This window comes from Aricia agestis, chromosome 1 (assembly GCF_905147365.1).
Source record: "Aricia agestis chromosome 1, ilAriAges1.1, whole genome shotgun sequence".
Taxonomy (NCBI): domain Eukaryota; kingdom Metazoa; phylum Arthropoda; class Insecta; order Lepidoptera; family Lycaenidae; genus Aricia; species Aricia agestis.
Window position 1 is genome coordinate 15,151,724 of NC_056406.1, and position 15,435 is coordinate 15,167,158.

A 15,435-nucleotide genomic window follows, 5' to 3' on the forward strand; every position below is an offset into this window, starting at 1 on the left:
GGCTTTATCATATTAATATAGTTTCATTAATTATGAGACCACGTACTCGTCATTTTGAATTAAATTCGTAAATTGAAATACGAATTACGACGTCCTCACTCGACCGCGGTCAGGCACCGACTGTCGTATCGCCAACGTGTGGAGGCGTACCGCCATCGCTGGGCCATCATCCTTTGATGTGCGGCCGAAAAACCGACACTGCCGCCATTCCACGGCCAGCGCTGGCGCCATCGGCCATCCTACGCCACTACGTCCTCCACACGCTGGGCCATCGTGATGGCCCATTACGCTGGCCCATCGTGAAGAGCCGCAATAAGAAGAGTTTGACGGCTCACGAATTGACATTTGATGCGATAGCTAGCGCCATCTTAAATTGGGGCGATAAAACTCCACAGGTGTGTATGTGTGCGTTTATGTTTGTATGTGTGTATTAGGATATTATGGGGATAGGATATCTTTGTCAGATTTTTATGTTTCAATAAACTTGAATTTGTAAAAACTGAGTTTGTTAAGTTCACATAACAATACACAATTTTCACAAAAACAAAGTCTTTGAAACATAAAAATCCGACACTATAAAACAAATAAAAACAAAATTTTGACGAATATGATTATTTATTGTTTTTGGTCAATATAAAGTCCCTGCCATGAAGGTATAATACTATTAGAGGGAGTTGATTGATATTTTGAGTTGATAATGTTACTCTTTCTTACTTACGATGCAGTAAGTTGAGTGAAAGAGAAAGCTCATATCGGTGTATAAACGTCAAAAGCCAGTAATGTTATGTCCGACCGAGTAGAACATAACAAAGGAGTCGGTCTTCATATTTCATGTTTTAAAAGTGCTAATAAAAGTGTTTAGTGAACGTTAAATGCAATATCTTGTTGGGTTTTGTGGTTCCGCTAAATAATAAACCATAATAACGGCCAAGGAGTGCCTCAAACACGTGGATTTAACATAACATACGTACGTTTTCAACAACGTTTTTTGGGCTTATCAATCGGTATTTTTTGTAAGTTAAAAAGAAAATTTATAAGTTTAATAATCGCTTAATCATGCTGTTTATGCCATTAGTGATAAAAATGTCACATCAAGTAATAATTTGGCTACAAATATGTCATAGATTTTTACGTGTGCTTTAGGGATGCACCTTGCTTGAAGTATAAATTTATACCGTATCGATAAAAATATTGTCATGGACTAAATGTTTTTTTTTTTTCAGGATTAGAAAATGCTTCAAAATAGACGACGAATAGAAATATTTAGACGCAAGTTTCGTGCAAGTTTTTAATCCTTACTCCCTTATGAAGGCATCACAATATTGGAATTATCATTTCAAACGTAAGTTTGAAACAATGATTTTATTGAAATAAAAAAGTTCTAACGGCGAGTAAAATAATCAACAGCTCTTACACCTTCCCCCTGTGAGTACTCAAATCGTTACTTGTGTATGCTTTATGTTTAGTTTATGTAATAATTTACGTTAAACCTTAATAATATATTTGATTATCTCGGTATCCATACTAATATTATAAATGCGAAAGTATCTCTGTCTGTCTGTCTGTCTCGCTTTCACGCCAAAACTACTGAACCGATTGCAATGAAATTTTGTATACAGTTATTCTAGAGCTGAGAAAGGACATAGGCTACATTTTGATGTGGGAAAATATCTTATTTCCATGAAAATATCGATGAAAATTAATTCGCATTGCGCGTGGCCAGCGCTCATCCCGGGGGTCCTGGGTTCGAGTCCCGCAGGCGGAACAAAAAGTTTTCGATTGTTCCTGGGTCTTGGATGTGTATTAAAATAATATTTCAAAAATCTTAAATATATTTTATGTATAATATTATAAAAAATCCAGAAATATATCGATGCAATGAACATTTTAGTTCTAATACAATTCAACAGATGGCGTTTTATTTTTATTTATTTATTTATAAATTCTTTATTTGCATTATAAACAATATAAAATAACAAAAACAACATTAGGCAAGGAACATAGCAAATAGGCGGCCTTACCGCTTTCAGCGGTTTCTTCCAGGCAACCAAATTTTCCTTCATTGTAACAATCATACTTATTAGTTATTATGTTTTTGTTTATAGTTTTTAGTACGTTAGAATATTATGTTTAATAATATTATCACTTGGTATAATAATAATCAATCTATCTTATCTTATAGAACTCCTACTGCATTTCTAAGGAGTTCGTGTGTACCGTGTTGGCCTATATTCCATCCAGAAAATATATCAATGCAATCAACATTTTAATAATTCTAATATATGAAAACAGATGGCGTTTTATTTTTTACTTCATTATTGTAACAGAACTAATCATACCTACTTTATTATATATTATTGTTTTTATTCATAACTAGCTGTTGCCCGCGACTTCGTCCGCGTGGACTTTAGTTTATAGCGCGCGGTGTCAACAAAATTTGTGTCAAATTTAAAAACTTTAAAACCCTGGTAAGTGGTACCCCTCTTAGGGCCGCGCTACACCGGAATGGCAGCGCTGAAAGTGCTCGCCTCGCCACTGCCATTCCGGTGTAGCGCGGCCCTTAATTAATCAAAATACCCAAAAACAGCTGTGCAGTGTGCACATAATCTATACTAATATTATAAATGCGAAAGTATCTCTGTCTGTCTGTCTGTCAGTCTCGCTTTCACGCTAAACACCAAAACTACCGAACCGATTGTTATGAAATTTTGTATACAGATAGTCTAAAGCCTGAGAAAGGACATAGGCTACTTTTTTACTGGAAAAAAGGGTTGTAAGGGTCGTAAATTTGTTCAAAAAATTCATAATAGATGGCGCCGTGCGTCTTCTACATCGCGCTGACACTTGCTCAAAAGTCTTTCTATAAGAGGTGGTATCATCTTACATTTAAGTCTCGATTTTTTTCGATTGTTATATCTATTCTACGGTATTAAATAACTCAGTACTTTATCTGTGCAGGCAGTGACGTAACCTTAAGACCAAATTTCACCAACGACTGTTAAAGTTAATGCTCGAATTACTATCACGTTAGCTGTTTCGTTTTTCATATGAGTGAAAGAGAAGACAAGACATTTTAACAAGCTGTTAACACTAACAGACGTTGGTGAAATTGGGGCTAAACCTATCAATGATAAATAGTTTATGGGTAAAGTTGTGTAATTGGGGGGCTAAATATGCTTTAAAATTTGGCATAAAATATAAAGTTTAATATAAAAAATGAAGTACTTATTGTGTGCACACTGCACAGCTATATTGATTTAAGGGGTACCAGGGTTTTTTTATAAAAGCTTTTGACACCAATTTTGTTGACATCGTGCTCTATAAACTGAAGTCCACGCGGACGAAGTCGCGGGCAACAGCTAGTCAATAAATATTTCATGATTACAGGATGTTAAATGTAATGGTAGATGTTTTGATTTCCGGGAGATTGATTCTAGTAATACAATTGTATAGAATACATCCGGTCGGGGAAAATGAAGGCAGATGCTAAAACGTAGTGATTATATTCTCTTTGGCAGACACAGATTACTAGTATATATTTGTTGGCAGATGCCGTTGACGTACCTACGGAAAAGATGGCAGGCTAAAATCAATCTTCAAGAAACATCAAAGTCTTAAATGCATGATTATGGAATATTAAGAGCATTTTGTACGTAACATGGAATAATAAAGAGTTTAAAACATAAATATTGAAGTCTTTGATAATATCTTCAGAAGTGGATAATGGATCCAATTCGGCGCCCTCAGTATGAAAAACGTAAGTGCGTTTTAATAATATAACAATAATTATTAATATTGTTTGTCGAGTTAGTGTGTTTTAAGTACAATTAATTTGATTAGTAATATAACTTTTCTATTGTTGATAATGGTTCATAAAAATTTAGGTGAAGATATATTCATCGATTTATTTTTCTAGAAAATATTATATGCCCCATTTTCGTTGTTGGTAAAACAATACAGATTGTAATAAATCAACGGATAAAACATGGATAAAACAGTTCAAATGATTTCGAATATTTAGATATTTTTTTTAATACAGCGGTTGTGCATGCACTGGCCAGAGACATGATACTTACAACTAGACTGTGCACTGTGGCGCAAAAAACAGTCCGAGTGAGAGGGCCCCCGGTGGTAGTGTGTCTCTTTCTAATGTGGTGACCATAACCAAACAGCAAAATATGAGACTACCTAACTATACAAATTCAGGTATTGTGATATCCATCCTACCTAACTACAGGTATATACCTAATTTATTTAAAAGTAAATAATCGGCCAAGTGCGAGTTGGACTCGCGCATGAAGGAAGGAATCCGTAGCGTTATAAAGTCAAAGTTGAAAAATATTGTTTCCCATACAAAACACAGTTTGTAAATTGTGTTTTGTATAGGAGCCCCCCATAAACTTATATACTATTTATTAAATTTCAATTTTATTACTTATTTATTATTATTGAAATATACTTATGGATTTTATGAGTACTTCAAGTCCCTACCTTTAGCCATCCATACTTATTATACTTATGTCATATATATATTATAATATTATTATAAATGCGAAAGTGTGTCCGTCTGTCTGTTACCTCTTCACGCTCAAACCGAACCGATTTTTTTAAATTTGGCATGTAGATACTTTGAGTCCCGGGAAAGGATAGGATATTATCCCGGAAAAATGTACGGTTCCCATGCAATAAGCGAATTTTTGCGCAACGGAATTCCGGGCATTATCTGGTTATTGATAACGAGTCTAGCTAATAGCGGTAATATATAGGCGGTATAAGCGGCGGTTTCCGATAGTATAGGTAAAAAATAAAAGCCAGGATTTATTTAGCTAGCACCGACTCAAAAGAAATCCATATTACTTTTCTTACTTTATACTTTTCATGCTATTTGGTGCATCTCCAATAATTCAAATTCATGGTTACCCTAAAGATTAAGATTGTTGTTTATACTTTCCCGTAGAAGGAATAGCAACTACCTACTCATTATTGCACCCTGTCACCTTTCACACGACAATAATTCACCGTTTTTCATAAAAATATAATAAACTTATTACGAAAAAGGGCTTTTTCGTGTTGCAAATCGAAACACGAAAAACAAACAAACAACCAAAGCAAATCGCCATCTTACATTTAGTATTACCAGTACCAAAATATCTTATTACCACAGATACTGTTGCTCAGTTTTGAATTATACTTTCGAGTACAATTACCTAATATATTAATTATTAAAACTGTACAACTTCGTTTAAACACGTTTCCAAGTTTACGAAACGTTCGTATTGGCAAATTATTAAAAAGAAAAGTATTTCATTTTCTAACATTTTTATCAAAAGAAATGATAATGTGAGCTGGCAAGAAGTCAGACAAGGACACACTACCAGCGGGAACGCTCTCGCTCGGACCGCTTTTTGCATGCTACCGCTTAGAGGGAAATACCTACCGTATTGTTAAAGAAATAGAACTTATTTTAGGAAAACATCGTTTTTGGGTGCGCCTAGTTATAAGTATCATGTCTCTGGCACTGTCACACTCATAGTAGGTACCTACTTAATATGATGTAAAGCCTTAAAGGAAAATGTATTAACACAATTTTAAGAATTAAAAAAAATAAACTAGTACTTTCAAAAGTTAAAATAGATTTTTTTTTCATATAATGGCACTTCGGCTATAACCATGGCCAGTGTCGAGTATAATATTATGGCGGGAAAACAATATTCTTTAATATAATTTTTTATATATTAACGTCAGGTCAGTCAGGTCCAAAGTCTAGTCAAAGTTTAAGTATAAAGTCAATACAGTCAAGAAGTTAAGTCGGTCGATTCAAAGTGGTAGGACGCTTTACTGAAACTTTTGATGGAGTTTTGGAGGGAATACAAAAGAGCACGTTTCTGGTTACTACATCACTTTCCCACACTTGTGCACGATAACGAATATTTAATGGTTAATATCCTACCAATATTACACATTAAAAACCCAGATAACACAATTTTAGGAAAATAATATAAAAACCACGGACGTAAAAAAGTACTTTTTTTACGTCCGTGATAAAAACCATAAAAACACAACATCACTCTTTCACATTCTCCCAAAAACTCAAAAATAGATTTTTCCTCTTCTTTGGAAAATACATACGTAATTTATATTATTACTTTTGCGCTGCAGAAAAATCAATCAATATAAATAAAGATTTAAATACTTAATATAATTAAAAAGATAAGTTTTAATATTAAATTCATGTTTTAAATAAGACAAAAGTTATGAAAGCACAATGGTATTTAATATAAAAATGAATTAATATTCTGATTGACTGTCCTATTATTATTAATTAATGTAATGTTTTCCATAAAGTTAAATAACTAGTTACCTACAGTTGTAATTGCCTAAACACAGGCATAATAATTATGACAACAAGTCTCCTATTAAACATAACTATATTTTTTAATTTAACTTGGAAAAATCCTTGATGCAGTGATGAGCACATAATTATTGGAATAAAACTTAAGTACTTAAGGAAAAATTCAAATCATGTCTACATTTTTTTAAGTGCACATCCATTGCTTTAAAAAACAATAAAAGGCAATATTATGATCTAACACAAACAATTGCAAGTTTCAGATTGACCGTAATTCATGATGAGCCTGGTTGCAACTTGGTGAGCGATCGAGAAGTACAAGTGTGGCCAGTGTTGCCAGATGGTTTCGACCTTTTATCTGTAGTGGAAACTGCTAAAATCTGTATAAAATCTGTATGTCATATTGTCTCAATTTTCTGTATAAAATCTGTATTAAAGTCAACAAAAAAATACCTATTAATCATTATCCACGCTTTTTTATGAAAAAAAGGGATATGTATAGGCCTCTTGGATATCGTTGCTAAGCTACGGCAACGCCGTGGGTCGGTTGACGGCGGAAACTCACGGGCGCTTTTCTCATATGATTCTCATACAAGTCATTGCACTTTTTTGGTAATTGTTTATATTTTTAGGACAATAAAAAGTAATGAGCCAAATTATTATTGATTGTGGACTTCATAATATTTCAGCAGACTTTTTCCGCGGAAAATCAGTACTTATCGAAAGCTATATTTACTTAAATATACACGATCATGAAATATTCTTTCAAATTCATTGAATATGATTTTTTACTTTGTATTTATTTATTTGTAAGATCATCTTCTAAGTTATTACTTACTAGCTGTTGCCCGCGACTTCGTCCGCGTGGACTTCAGTTTATAGCGTGCGGTGTCAACAAAATTTGTGTCAAATTTAAAAACTTTTTAAAACCCTGGTAAGTGGTACCCTTCTTAGGGCCGCGCTACACCGGAATGACAGCGCTGAAAGTGCTCGCCTCGCCGCTGCCATTCCGGTGTAGCGCGGCCCTTAATTAATCAAAATACCCAAAAACAGCTGTGCAGTGTGCATATAATCTATACTAATATTATAAATGCGAAAGTATCTCTGTCTGTCTGTCAGTCTCGCTTTCACGCCAAACGCCAAAACTAAAGTCCACGCAGACGAAGTCGCGGGCAACAGCTAGTTATGAATAAAAACAATATTATATAGTAAAGTAGTATGATTAGTTCTGTTACAATAATAAAGTAAAAAATAAAACGCCATCTGTTTTTATATATTAGAATTAAAATGTTGATTGCATTGATATATTTTCTTGATGGAATATAGGCCAACACGGTACACTCGAACTCCTTTATTTTAGAGCGCCTTCTGTTGTCAACTTGTCACATATACTTATTAGAAATGCAGTAGGAGTTCTATAAGATAAGATAGATTGATTTTTATTATTATTAAACATAATATTCTAACGTATTAAAAACTGTAAACAAAAACATAGTAACTAATAAGTATGATTAGTTCTATGTTACAATAAAGTAAAAAATAAAACGCCATCTGTTGAATCGTATTAGAACTAAAATGTTCATTGCATCGATATATTTCTGGATTTTTTATAATATTATACATAAAATATGTTTAAGATTTTTGAAATTTTATTTTAATACACATCCAAGACCCAGGAACATTGAAAACTTTTTGTTCCGCCGGCGGGACTCGAACCCAGGACCCCCGGGATGAGCGCTGGCCACGCGCAATGCGAATTCATTTTCATTGATATTTTCATGGAAATAAGATATTTTCCCACATCAAAATGTAGCCTATGTCCTTTCTCAGACTCTAGAATAACTGTGTACAAAATTTCATTGCAATCGGTTCAGTAGTTTTGGCGTGAAAGCGAGACAGACAGACAGACAGACAGAGATACTTTCGCATTTATAATATTAGTATGGATTGCTAAAAACAGGTTGTTTACCTAATTAAAAATTATAGAGCACAAACTAATTCCAAAGCAATTATGTTCACGAAGACTTCGAAATCCATGATGATGGAGAATGAATCATCCGCGTGAAAGTAATACCACAGACCAGAGTAGGTAATCGACTACATGCAAAATAAAAATGGAAAATGCAGATGTATTTCATTACCAAAGAAAATTTTCTTTGATTTTTATGATTAATATGTAATATAATAAATTTACTAGATGACGCTCGCAACTCCGTTGTGCCATAACTCTTGCACAACGGAGTAACCGCGCGGGATTCGGGAACCGTACATTTTCCCGAGACAAAAGTATCCTATGTCCAGTGGCGTAAATATAGGGCTGGCAAAATGCCACGGGCCCCCGACCCAAATGGGCAAAAATGTTTAAGAACATAATAATGTTTATTATAAACGTGACGATTTTTACTGATAGAGCCCCATCAATTTGCCACGGGTCCCGGATCTTATAGTTACGCCACTGTCTATGTCCTTTTTCGGGACTCTTAAGAATATATTATGGAGTTATCCATGCCAAATTTCAGCAAAATCTGTTCAGCAGTTTAGGCGTTAAGAGGTAACAGACAGATACACTTTCGCACTTATAATATTATAAGTAAATTAGTAATATCAGTAATGAGTATAATAGTAGGTATGATTATATTAAATATGTGAAAGTGAATATTGAAGGAATTAGTAGGTACTTAATAAAAATTGAATCGACAATAATTTTATTTATATCGTTATTTCAATTACAATATATTATTATTATACTTAAAACAATGATATTAAAAATAACTTGCACGTGATATTTTAGAAATATTCATGCGAAATTTAGATTTCAGCGTGATTAATAATCGGCATGTTGCTTTCGATACGCTTCCCAATTCCGTCTCAGAAACGAATAAAACGTTAATTCACGAATCCGAGATTGCTCCCTACAACACAACAGTACCTCGTACCGCCCATATTTTCCTATTTATACTTATGTTTGTATGTCATTTGTATGTCAAGTATGCCTGTTACCTTGTTATAAAAATAGCAAGCATTGTTAAATATTTCGTTTTAGTGGTGTGTCATGGTGGATTTTAATTTATTACATTAATTAATCAGTAACGAACTTTGGATTTAATTAAAAAACCGACGCGAGCCAACCTCGCAATAAGTCAACCATAAAAAAAGAATAATTTAAAAATTTACGTTCATTCTCTCTTTCAAAAATCTCTTTTAAATCAGTATAAAATGGTGAAAAATATAGGAGCACTTTTTAACGTTTTCAACGTGTTTTCATTAAAACTAGTAAACCGTATTTTACAGCTGATCGCACTCTGACGTTCACGTGTTGGCTGAATCTGCCACTCGCCGCGCCACTAGAGATATCCAAGAGGCCTATTGACGTGATATGGTGATAATCGTATAATAAATAAAAATATACTCGTACATAAATTGGTAACTTTTTATTTATAAAAAATTAAAATCTAATAGAAAAAAAATTAAACACACTAAGGGCCTGTTTCATCACTTCCTGATTAACGTACCGGCGGAAGGCTGTCCACAAATTTTTTGACAGATTCTCCATAGGTACCTACTTACGTCATGTCGACAAAGTTAAGTATCCGGCACTTATCAGGAAGTGGTGAAAAAGTCCCTTAACATCATATACCTATAATGCTAAAGACCAACAAAGAGTGCGAGAGAGAAGAAAATCCTTTATGGAATTATATATAGATGAAAAGAGAGAGGCAGTCTAATGAAAATTGTAACCACTTTTATTTGACAGGTCGTCAAAAGTCGTCAGTCGTTTTTATGCCCTTTCGGTATTTCCAATATATTGTTCAATCTGTTTGTTATTTTTAATAAATATTATTATATTTAAAAATGTTGACTTGTGCTGTGCTTGCAGTGTAAATCATAAGAATAATCCTGAAAAATATACATTTCACAGGTAATTAATCTTCATGTCCTAATTGCTACGATGTGTTTATTTTCGCTCTATTCTGTCTTTAGTTCTCTATTTCAAATAAAATATTATGAATCCTCCCTTTTACTTTCATATTTTGCGTAACTAAAGGTACTATTGTTCTTATATTACACAAATTTTGAAGAAAAAATATTCATCAAATTTTTTTAAATATACGCTAGTGCTTGAATCAAATTTATCGATATGCTTATCGATATTTTACAATAACATAAAACTAAAATTAAAAATCATTTACCTTTATATTTTATCACCGCCCGCCAGGTCGCACATCTGATCAGAAAAATTCGGACGCCCGGCGGAACGCACTCTGTTCATACATTTTGTTGTAGACCCATCATACTAAAGAATTTCCGACGTGTCAAAATGTATGAGCGGGGCGGGGCGTCCGAATTTTAGTGATCACAAATTCAGATATTGTGCGGCCGGACTAAAAAGGACACATTATCTTATTTTAACTAATAGTATATTATAATATAGCTAATATAATATAACTACTATAATAAAGAGTGACTCTAAAACTAGAGGAAGGTTTATATTTATATATCATAATCATTTGTTTTACAGATTCCCTCAAGATCCTCTAATAAGAGGAAAATGGCTGAAATTAATTGGGCGTGTTGGTTGGAATCCCAAGAAAAATTCAACAATATGCAGCAAACATTTCATTGAAAAATTTTAAATAAAAAGTAGAATAAATACTATTTTGGTTAAAGGAGCTATGCCAACTTTATTTGTGCCAGTAAGTTTGAAAAAAAATAAGTAATTATAAGCAATTATTGCTTTTTAGTTCATATAAGATTATACTTAAATGAACTAAAAAGTATTAAATAATCCTTATTCTGTACTCAATCTTCATAATTTTGAAGTTGGTACCAGTCCTAAGTATATAAGTTGCAGTTATGCCTATTCTGTCAGAGAAGTGGCGATTAGGTTAGCTGGTACCGATTGCAAAATAATGAAGATTGAGAACAGAATTAATACTGAGTACAGAATAAGAATTGTCATTACCTTGGAAGTCGGTTTTAATTTTTTGTTTAAAAAATGATAATTTTACTCTTTTTAGCTGTCCTTAAGGTTTTCTATTGGTGTTTTAACCTACAGTTGGTGTTTTAAAAAATCAAAATCAAAATTGCTTTATTTCTGAATAAAAATAAAATATATTTTCATAATACATGGTGCCTACCGGTTCGGGAACTAAGCCGACGAGAAGAACCGGCGTAAGAAACTCGCACGGGGCCCACTTTTTACCAAAAAAAGTGAGAAAAAAAATAATCTTTTAAAATAAAATTTACAATGCTGTAACTAAAAATTATACAATGTTAACATAGATAGATACATAATAATTGTAAGTCATGTAGAAGTAGCCTTGCAAGCAGTAATTCAGCATTCCCAAGATGTGCCATCGTTTATGAAATCATTGACCTTATAATAGGCTTTGGCACAAAACGTTCTTTGACTACTTTTTTAAATTTGTTAATCGAAAGATTTTGAACGTTTTCTGGGACCATAATATGTTCCTATTTGAATATCAAGGAGTCACCTCGATTTCTCATGGTTTCCATCACCAGACCACCACTTTTGTGAACATGATACCTACTCGGAACAATACAATGTACAACAAAAGAAAAAAATTAAAAATCGGTTCATAAACGGCGGAGTAATCGTTGAACATACATAAAAAATATATCCACAGCCGAACGTCTAGACTCCTCCTGTTTGGAAGTCGGTTAAAAATAATTATAATAAAAAATATTATGATATTTTATGATATGTATTTAATTTAAGAATAAAATATAATATACTATGTGTGTTGTTTACTTTCAACGTTTACTTTCAATGTAAAGACAGATTTTACCTGAGTAATAAATAAGTAACTTTATAATGTGTTATGTGTATATTATTTACCCCTATAAGAACCTCACGTCATAACATATCCGATGATTGAAAAATTATTCCAAAAGAAAATGTGTATCTTCTTTTCAATCGTCACCTTTTTTTGCCAATTAAAATTTATGATACCTAATTTGAAATACTAATCTGTCAAAGTTGCATATTATTTATTTCTTATAGAAACTCAGGTAAAATAACTCGAGCGGACTAAACTATCGATAGCAAAATACTATACTATCGATAGTAAAATATACATCACTAGCACACGCACACATTGACAGATCGAAAATGGTAACGCATTTTCGGGTTGTCAGGTGGTCTTTACGACAATATATATTAAGTCTATGCTTAACATAATAAAAAAAATTATTTTCATTTTTAATTTTTTTTTTAAATTTTGACAGCAACTGCTCATTAACCTCTAGATTATAGGATTGTTTCGCACCAGTCAGTTACTTTGTATGCAAAAGACCTTCAATGGTGCCCGATTTAGCCTGTTTCGTTGTTGAATTTTTACAAAATTAATCATATTCACAAAAATCTGTAATTCTGTATAAATATCTCTATCCAGTACTTATCTGTATTACTCACCAAAAATCTGTATGAATACGGAGAAATCTGTATATATGGCAACACTGAGTGTGGCGACTGGCAGTGGCGATGCATGTTCCGTGGAGACGGGGTCTACGTGATTTTCGCTACATGAACCTCGAGGCAGCTAGGAGCGTGAGCCTCACCGGAGAATGAAGATCTTTATGTACACCCATTCCTGATGACAAGGAGCTTGAGCAACGTCCAGAGATTACGAGACGTAGAAGTAGAGTTTCGGACGGTGAGCTGGAGCGACGGCCGATCTCTACGACTACATACACGAGACGTCATATGAATCGAACGATGAGCTTGAGCGACGGTCGATGAATATGACGTCATGACACGAACGATGAGCTTGAGTGACGTTTGATGAATGAGATGACATGACACGAGCCATGACTTGAGTGACGTTTGATGAATGAGATGACATGACACGAGCCATGACTTGAGTGACGTTTGATGAATGAGATGACGTGACACGAGCCATGACTTGAGTAACGTTTGCGCGCAATAGAAACAGGGGAGAAGATAAGTGATGTTGGCAAACGCTTTGGATTTAGCCGCTCTACCGTGTCCACAATATGGAAAAACAAAGAAAAAATTCTCCAGGCTGAGAGCGAGGGGGAATCTTCCAAAAAATTAAAGAGACCTAGCCAGTTCTAGCCTAGTTCCGTAGCCAAATGGCAAAAAACGGAACCCTTATAGATTCGTCATGTCTGTCTGTCTGTCCGTCCGTATGTCACAGCCACTTTCCTCCGAAACTATAAGAGCTATACTATTGAAAATTGGTAAGTAGATGTAATCTGTAAACCGCATCAAAACTTTGATACAAAAATGGAAAAATTATTGAAAATTTTAAATAGGTACAACTGAAACAAAAATTTTTTTTTCATCTAACTTATACGTGTGGGGTATCTATGGATAGGTCTTTAAAAATCATATTGAAGTTTCTCATGTAATTTTTTCCTAACTTGAATAGTTTGCGAGAGAGACTCTTCCAAAGTGGTAAAATGTGTGTCCCCCCCCCCCCTCTAACTTCTAAAGTAGGGGCATGATAAGTCTAAAAATAATATATGATGTACATTACTATAAAAACTACCAACGAAAATTGGTTTGAACGATATCTAGCAAATACTTTTTTTTATACGTCATAAATGGTAAACCTTAAACCAATAAAAAAAAAATTTTTTCATCTAACCTATGCGTGTGGGGTATCTATGGATAGGTCTTTAAAAATCATATTGAAGTTTCTTCTATAATGTTCTTGTAACCTGAATAGTTTGCGAGAGAGACTCTTCCAAAGTGGAAAAATTTGTGTCGCCCCCCTATAACTTCTAAAGTAGGGGCATCATAAGTCTAAAAATAATATATGTCTAGCTGTTGCCCGCGACTTCGTCCGCGTGGACTTCAGTTTATAGCGCGCGATGTCAACAAAATTGGTGTCAAATGCTTTTATAAAAAACCCTGGTACCCCATTAAATCAATACAGCTGTCCAGTGTGCACACAATAAGTATTTCATTTTTTTATATTAAACTTTATATTTTATGCCAAATTTTAAAGCCTATTTAGCCCCCCAATTACACAACTTTACCCATAAACTATTTATCATTCATAGGTTTAAGGTTACGTCACTGCACAGATAAAGTACTGAATTATTTAATACCTACCGTAGAATCGAAAAAAATCGAAACTTAGATGGAAGATGATACCACCTCTTATAGAAAGACTTTTGAGAAAGCGTAAGCGCGATGTAGAAGACGCACGGCGCCATCTATTATGAATTTTTAGAACTAACTTAATTTGAACAAATTTACGCATTTTCACCCCCTTACAACCCTTTTTTTCAGTAAAAAAGTAGCCTATGTCCTTTCTTAGGCTTTAGACTATCTGTATACAAAATTTCATTAAAATCAGTTCGGTAGTTTTGGCGTTTGGTGTGAAAGCGAGACTGACAGACAGACAGACAGAGATACTTTCGCATTTATAATATTAGTATAGATTATGTGCACACTGCACAGCTGTTTTTGGGTATTTTGATTAATTAAGGGCCGCGCTACACCGGAATGGCAGCGGCGAGGCGAGCACTTTCAGCGCTGCCATTCCGGTGTAGCGCGGCCCTAAGAGGGGTACCAGTTACCAGGGTTTTAAAAAGTTTTTAAATTTGACACAAATTTTGTTGACACCGCGCGCTATAAACTAAAGTCCACGCGGACGAAGTCGCGGGCAACAGCTAGTTATGAATAAAAACAATATATAATAAAGTAGGTATGATTAGTTCTGTTACAATAATGAAGTAAAAAATAAAACGCCATCTGTTTTCATATATTAGAATTAAAATGTTGATTGCATTGATATATTTTCTGGATGGAATACAGGCCAACAGAGTACACTCGAACTCCTTTATTTTAGAGCGCCTTTGTTGTCAACTCTTCATTTTATATGTTCTTTATTTTATGTGTGTGTTTGTAACTGTGATGTGCGCAATAAAGTATATTCATTCATTCATTCATTCATAATGCATGCATTTCTAATATATTATATTAGAAATGCAGTAGGAGTTCTATAAGATAAGATAGATTGATTATTATTATACCAAGTGATAATATTATTAAACATATTATTCTAACGTATTAAAAACTATAAACAAAA